This window comes from Bos grunniens, chromosome 4 (assembly GCF_055505025.1).
Source record: "Bos grunniens cultivar Pamir isolate PY7600 chromosome 4, Bosgru_T2T1.0, whole genome shotgun sequence".
NCBI lineage: Eukaryota > Metazoa > Chordata > Mammalia > Artiodactyla > Bovidae > Bos > Bos grunniens.
This window is the reverse complement of record NC_141168.1, coordinates 62001013-62009121: the sequence shown is the minus strand read 5'-3', so window position 1 is coordinate 62009121 and position 8109 is coordinate 62001013.

Below are 8109 nucleotides of genomic sequence, written 5' to 3'. Positions count from 1 at the left end.
TATTTGGATACAATCTCAAAAATGACAGAATGATCTCTGTTTGTTTTAAAGGAAACCATTCAATATCACAGTAATCCAAGTCTATGCCCCGACCAGTAATGCTGAAGAAGCAGAAGATGAAGAAGGTTGAAAGTTCTATGAAGACCGACAATACCTTCTAGAACTAACACCCAAAAAAAGATGTCCTTTTCATTATAGGGGACTGGAATGCAAAAGTAGGAAGTCAAGAAATACCTGGAGTAACAGGAAAATTTGGCCTTGGAGTGCACAATGAAGCAGTGCAAAGGTTAATAGAGTTTTGCCAAGAGAACCCACTGGTCATAGCAAACACCCGCTTCCAACAACACAAGGGAAGACTACACATGGACATCACCACATAGTCAATGCCCAAATAGGATTGATTATATTCTTTGCAGCCAAAGACAAAGAAGCTCTATACAGTCAGCAAAAACAAGACCAGGAGCTGACTATGTCTTGGATCATGATCTACTTATTGCCAAATTCCGATTTAATTGAAGAAAGTAGGGAAAACCACTAGACCATTCAGGTATGACCTAAATAAAATCCCTTACAAATATACAGTGGAAGTGACAAACAGATTCAAGAGATTAGATCTGATAGAGTACCTGAAGAACTATGGATGGAGGTTTGTGACATTGTATAGAAGGCAGGGATCAAGACCATTCCCTAGAAAAAGAAATGCAAAAAGGCAAAATGGTTATCTGAGGAGGCCTTACAAATAGCTGAGAAAAGAAAGAAGTGAAAGGCAAAGGAGAAAAGGAAAGATATACCCATTTGAATGCAGAGTTCCAAAGAATAACAAGGAGAGATAAGAAAGCCTTACTCAGTGATCAATGTAAAGAAATAGAGGAAAACAATAGAATGGGAATGACTAGAGATCTGTTCAAGAAAATGAGAGATACCAAGGAAACATTTCATGCAAAGATGGGCACAATAAAGGACAGAAATGGTATGAACCAAACAGAAGCAGAAGATATTAAGAAGAGGTGGCAAGAATACACAGAAGAACTATACAAAAAAGATCTTAATGACCTAGATAACCACGATGATGTGATCACTCACCTATGGACAGACATCCTGGAATGTGAAGTCAAGTGGGTGTTAGGAAGCATCTCTACTAACAAAGCTAGTGGAGGTGATGGAATTCCAGCTGAGCTATTTCAAATCCTGAAAGATGATGCTGTGAAAGTGCTGCACTCAATATGTCAGCAAATTTGGAAAACTCAGCAGTGGCCACAGTGCTGGCAAAGCTCAGTTTTCATTCCAATCCCAATGAAAGGCAAGTAAATTAAAGTTCAAAATTCTCCAAGCCAGGCTTCAACAGTACATGAATCGTGAACTTCCAGATATTCTAGCTGGATTTAGAAAAGGCAGAGGAACCAGAGATCAAACTGACAACCTCTACTGGATCATTGAAAAAACAAGAAAGATCCAGAAAAACGTCTACTTTTGCTTTATTGGCTATGCCAAAGCCTTTGACTGTGTGGATCACAACAAACTGTGTAAAATTCTTAAAGAGATAGGAATACCAGACCACCTGACCTGCCTCTTGAGAAATCTGTATGTAGGTCAGGAAGCAACAGTTAGAACTGGACATGAAACAACAGACTGGTTCCAAACAGGAAAAGGAGTACGTCAAGACTGTATATTGTCACCCTGCTTATTTAACTTATATGCAGAGTACAAAATGCAAAATGCCAGACTGGATGAAGCACAAGCTGGAATTAAGCTTGCCAGGAGAAAAAACAGTAATCAATAACCTCAGATATGCAGATGACACCACCCGTATGGCAGAAAGCAGGAAAGAACTAAAGAGCCTCTTGATGAAAGTGAAAGAGTAGAGTGAAAAGGCTGGCTTAAAACTCAACATTCAGAAAATGAAGATCATTGCATCTGGTCCCATCACTTCATGGGAAATAGATGGGGAAACAGTGACTGACTTTATTTTTCTGAGCTCCAAAATCACTGCAGATGGTGACCGCAGCCATGAAATTAAAAGACACTTACTCCTTGGAAGGAAAGTTATGACCAACCTAGACAGCATATTAGAAAGCAGAGACGTTAGTTTACCAACAGAGGTCTGTCTACTCAAAGCTATGGTTTTCCAGTAGTCATGTATGGATTTGAGAGTTGGACTATAAAGAAAGCTGAGCACCGAAAAATTGATGCTTTTGAACTGTGATGTTGGAGAAAACTCCTGAGAGTCCTTTGGACTGCAAGGATATCCAACCAGTCCATCCTAAAGGAAATCAGTCCTGAATATTCATTGGAAGAACTTATGCCGAAGCTGAAACTCCAATACTTTGGCCACCTGATGTGAAGATCTGACTCATTTGAAAAGACCCTGATGCTGGGAAAGATTGAGGGCAGGAGGAGAAGGGGATGACAGAGGACGAGACGGTTGGATGGCTTCACCGACTCAATGGACTTGAGTTTGGGTAAACCCCGGGAGTTGGTGATGGACTTGAGTTTGGGTAAACTCCAGGAGTTGGTGTGCTGCAGTCCATGGGGTCACAGAGAGTCGGAGATGACTGAGTGACTGAACTGAACTGATGAAATTCCCCCAAAGTTGTCAAAATTACAAAGATTAAGAATTACAAAGACCTGATTATAAGATCTTCTAGCACCTTATTTCTATGAGTGTGAAGGCAAAGGGAATCTTCACTTAACAGATATCACAGGAAACCTACACAAACAGCCTGTGGTACTGTTTCCAAATCTCAGAGAATTTTCCTGGTTTCACTTCCCGTTTTCCATCAGGCATTGCTTCATGCTTTTTGGGTTTCATGCTAAAACACATCATGATTCTATCTCCCTACCTAACTTCTTGGTTTGATGATTTGTCATACCCACTTCATTTTGCCTTTAGATGCTTTTTCAAATCCTAATATCTTTATTTATTTGCTTCAGAACTTTTGTACAAACTAAAGCATTACAGAGAGTGCTAAAGCCCCCTCGTGCACATCTCTCTAATTCCAATCCCATAGCTGCTTTCTTGAATTTGTCATTCTATTCATGCTTTATATCAATACTAACGTCAGCTGTATCCATAGACATTTATATGATTTTCTTTTGCAGGTTTACTGAATTCATTGTTAGGCAATTTGCTTTTTAAACTTAGCATTCTGTTTTTGAGATTTGTCCATATTAACTTATGTAACTATTTTAATTGCTGTATTCAGCATTAGCACACCACAATTTATTTGTCCATTCTTCTGTTAATGAGTATTTTAAAATGTTTTTTTGTTATTAAGAAATAATAAGGCAATGAAAATTCTTGTAATAGGTTTCTGGTACAGATGTGCAAGAATTATCTGCATTATGTACCCAGAAGTAGAACTGCTTGATTGAAGGTACACACATTAAAGCACATTTGCTTTACTTGTTGCTATCAAAATGCCCTACAGTGTACTTCTCTCCAATAACAAACTTATACGCACTACAGAGGGTTTCCATTTCTCTGTAGTTTCTCCAGAACTTTGTTTTGTCAGGCTTAAAGACTTTTGCTAATCTGTCTGAAAAAAAAAAAAAATATATATATATATATACACACACACACACATGTATATATACATACACATGCATATGTATATGTGTATATACATAATTATGTGTGTATATATGTATAGTAAATATATATTTAAACTATACTGTATTTAAATGTAGGAGCTTTCCAGGTGATTCAGTGGTAAAGAATCCACCTACCATTGCAGGACACAGGAGATGTGGGTTCAATTCCTGGGTCAGGAAGATCCCCTGGAGAAGGAAATGGCAACTCACTCCAGTATTCTTGCCTGGAGAATCCCATGGATAGAGGAGCCTTGTGAGCTGCAGTCCATGGGGTCTCAAAGATTCTGTCATGACTGAGCAACTGAGTGCGCGCACATACATACACACACACACACACACACACACACACACACATATATAAAACAAAAACATGTATGCCTCTCTGACCTCTTGTGAAGTTCAGCTTTTTTGGGGATTCTTTGTGTGAATGGCCTGTTATGCTTTTCAAATTTTTCTGTGGTCTGTTTTTGTTTTTTCTCTTATTAATTTTAGGAGTCCTTTATAAATTCTGAGCATTAGTCATCTGACAGTTGTATACTAACAAATATCTTCTCCAAGACCAAAACTCTGTCTTTTAAATTTTTATGTGTGGTGTATTTTTCAGTATATAAAATTAAGTTTAAGGCAGTTAAATCCACTAATCATTTTCCCTATGTAGAATTTATAATCTTTGTATCTTGTTATTTCTACACAAACATCAATGAAATATGCTCTTACAGTTTCTTCTACAAGTTGTAAGTCTTGTTGTATACATTTAAGTTATTAATTCATTAGAATTTCTTTTACCCATAGTGTGAGGTTGGGGCATGGGTCTATTTATTTTTGTATAGATAACCAATTGTTCCACTGCAATGTATTGGAACTGGTTTATCTTTTCCACGAAGAATTGATGCTTTTGAACTGTGGTGTTGGAGAAGACTCTTGAGAGTTCCAACCAGTCCATTCTGAAGGAGATCAGCCCTGGGATTTCTTTGGAAGGAATGATGCTAAAGCTGAAACTCCAGTACTTTGGCCACCTCATGCGAAGAGTTGACTCATTGGAAAAGACTCTGATGCCGGGAGGGATTGGGAGCAGGAGGAGAAGGGGACGACAGAGGATGAGATGGCTGGATGGCATCACTGACTCGATGGACGTGAGTCTGAGTGAACTCTGAGAGTGGCAAAGAGTCGGACAAGACTGAGCGACTGAACTAAACTGAACTGATCTTTTCCACATAATTTGTAATGCCATCTCTGCTTCACATTAATTTTGCCACTTCTTCACATATACGTCTATATCTGTGTTCCAGAGGTGTGTTTGTTCTTGTCTACACCAATACCATACTCTCTTAATTATTATGACTCAATGGCACCCCACTCCAGTACCTTGCCTGGAAAATCCCATGGACGGAGGAGCCTGGTAGGCTGCAGTCCATGGGGTCGCGAAAAGTCGAACACGACTGAGCGACTTCCCTTTCACTGTTCACTTTTGTGCATTGGAGAAGGAAATGGCAACCCACTCCAGTGTTCTTGCCTGGAGAAACCCAGGGACGAGGGAAGCTGGGGCTGCCGTCTATGGCATCACACAGAGTCGGACACGACTGAAGCGACTTAGCAGCATGGTAAGTAAACAAACCTTCATGCATGATAGTTGTCCTGACATCAGAATCCCATCCCTGAAAAATTATTTTGACAATTCTTTGTCCTTTATGCATCTATACTTATTTAAGTACTGACTTCTAAATTCCTTAAGTAAATTGGGATTTTGATTAAAATATCCATTGCTTTTATAGGTTACTTTTGGGGAATGTTATCATCTTTTACACATGTTTTTCCATTTCTTCAAGCTCCTTTTCTGTCCTCCAATGATCTTTATAATATTTCTATGAAAGGAATTGGGTGTTTTTTGTTAGAATCATTCCTAGGTACTTTAGTATCTTTTTGTTGATAGAATGTTATAAAATGTATTATTATTTAAATATAAAATGTATTTTATTTTCTCACTGGAAAATACTACAGCATATGCTGTTTCTTAAAATGGAATTCCTTCTTTTAATAAGACATATGCACTACTTTTGTTTTAAAAAATCTTGATTTGAATCATTTTGACATTAACTCCCAAACAGATGATAAAATTCAACCTAGGGCTTTGAGAAACTTCTCAAGCAGTTTTTGTAATTTTCACGTCTATATATGCTCCTTCAGAAGAACATATTAGCTGTCAAGGTGTCCGGTTTTAAAATAAAATTTAAAAAATAATTTAGCATTCATATAGCAAGATTAGGTAAAATCAAAAAACCACTTCTGATATAGTAAAGTGAAAACAGCCCAAAGAAACAGGTTTTCAAGGACAAAGGACAAAGGAAGCAAAACTAGAAAAAGTGAGGGAACATAAAATTGGACTAATGGAGAAAAATCTAAAGAACCTGCAAGTAAAGATTAGAAGCTGGATTTAAGAAGGTGCCAAGAAAGCAATAACCAGTAAGAAAAGAAACTTGATGGAAGTGACGAATGAAAGAATGTGTTATGTGCTTAGCTTGAAATTGTTGCTACCTTGAAAAACTATTTTTCCCCCTCTGGGTTTTAATTATATCTTTTGCAATAACCAAAGTTTTCTGTAATCTCCAGGGCAGGCATTTTCAGAATGGAGTAGGTGTTGCTATGAAGAGGCCAGTATGTGGATGCACAAGTGGGAGGGAAGATACTAGATGACAAACTGTGTGGAAGAATTGGAAGAAAACAGTATATAAAGATCAGAAGTAGAGACAATTCTCATGAAGAAGAAGAAAAAAAAAGGGTCATTTTAATGAAACATTCTAAAGCTACATTTTAGGAGAAGTGCCATTCTTCAGTAAGCTCATTTAGAATAAGGGAGGGGGAAAAGGGTATGCACATAGTCTGAGAAAAAGATATATTCAGCCTCAAAGGAATATGCTATTATTCCTTATTTCTCTTTTTGTATGAATTCTGAAATGTGCTCATCTTATCAGCAACTGTTATATCCTATGCTGTATACTGGATGCTAGATTCAAAGTCCTTTTATTATTATTTTTTTTTATTTCAAAGATTCATTTAGGGATGCATGCTTTTTGATTCTCAAATGTCATCTCAATTTAGCTATATTCATGTGTCCTTTTATAAATGGAAAGATTTTACCCTGGATAGGGTTGGTTAAAAGAATATTGCAGAGATGGTCGCCTAAGATGTAAGATCTGAAGGGCAATACAATTCTCTCCTTCGCTCACCCAGCACCTTTTTCATCTCGTGCTGCAACCTGAAATTCCACCATTGACATTTCACTGCTTTGGACTACTGTTGATGTGTGTACTAATAGTGGAGTCTAGATGAGTTTATCAGGCCATTTCTTTCAGTATAAAGAAGAGAAATTGGGAGATGTAATAGCATTGCCTTATAGATGGGACTCAAAATGATAGAAAAGAATTGTTTTGCATATCATTGCATATATAGTGCTTAAGAGAGTATACACTTCATAAATATTGGCTGAATGAATGAATGAAAAGGATAGAGAAGTATATTTGTATAATATCACATTATATATTGGTAAAATTAACAAAACATTCAATAACATTAATGAATCTTAGCTATATAATATTAAAGAGAAATAGTAAGAACTCTGAATAGCATAGCATAGAAACTTTGAGTGAATGAAAGTTGCTCAGTTGTGTCCGACTCTTTGCAACTCCATGCACTTATACAGTCCATGGAATTCTCTAGGCCAGAATACTGGACTGGGTAGCCTTTCCCTTCTCCAGGGGAATCTTCCCAACCCAGGGATCAAACCCAGCTCTCCCACATTGCAGGCATATTCTTTACCAGCTGAGCCACAAGGGATGTCCAAGAATACTGGAGTGGGTAGCTTATCCCTTCTCCAGCAGATCTTCCCAACCTAGGAATCGAACCGAGGTCTCCTGCACTGCAGGCAGATTCTTTCCCAACTGAGCTATGAGGGAAGCACAATAGTAACTTTTCATAAAATTAAATCAAATAACACACACACAAACACTTACTCCTCTGCTGCACATTTTAGGAATACAAATATTTGTAATAAGTTAAATAAAGGAAATAAAGAAAATGTTGGATACAGGATTCAGGTTCAGGGAAGGTAGGTGAATGAAGTAGAGGAGGTTACTCTATGAACGCTATGGTGAGATAAAACTTATTCTTAAGTTTATAGACTCTATGTTGGCCATTGGTTTCAAGAGTGTTTGTTCCAATATTACAAATTAGTAACTCAATAGATAGAAATGCATGGATTAATAATGTGTTCTTATTAATATGTATTATTATTCAGTTCAGTTCAGTCGCTCAGTCGTGTCTGACTCTTTGCGACCCCATGAATTGCAGCACACCAGGCCTCCCTGTCCATCATCAACTCCCGGAGTTCACTCAAACTCATGTCCATCGAGTCAGTGATGCCATCCAGTATTCTCATCCTCTGTCATCCCCTTCTCCTCCTGCCCCCAATCCCTCCTAGCATCAGAGTCTTTTCCAATGAGTCAACTCTTCACATCAGGTGGC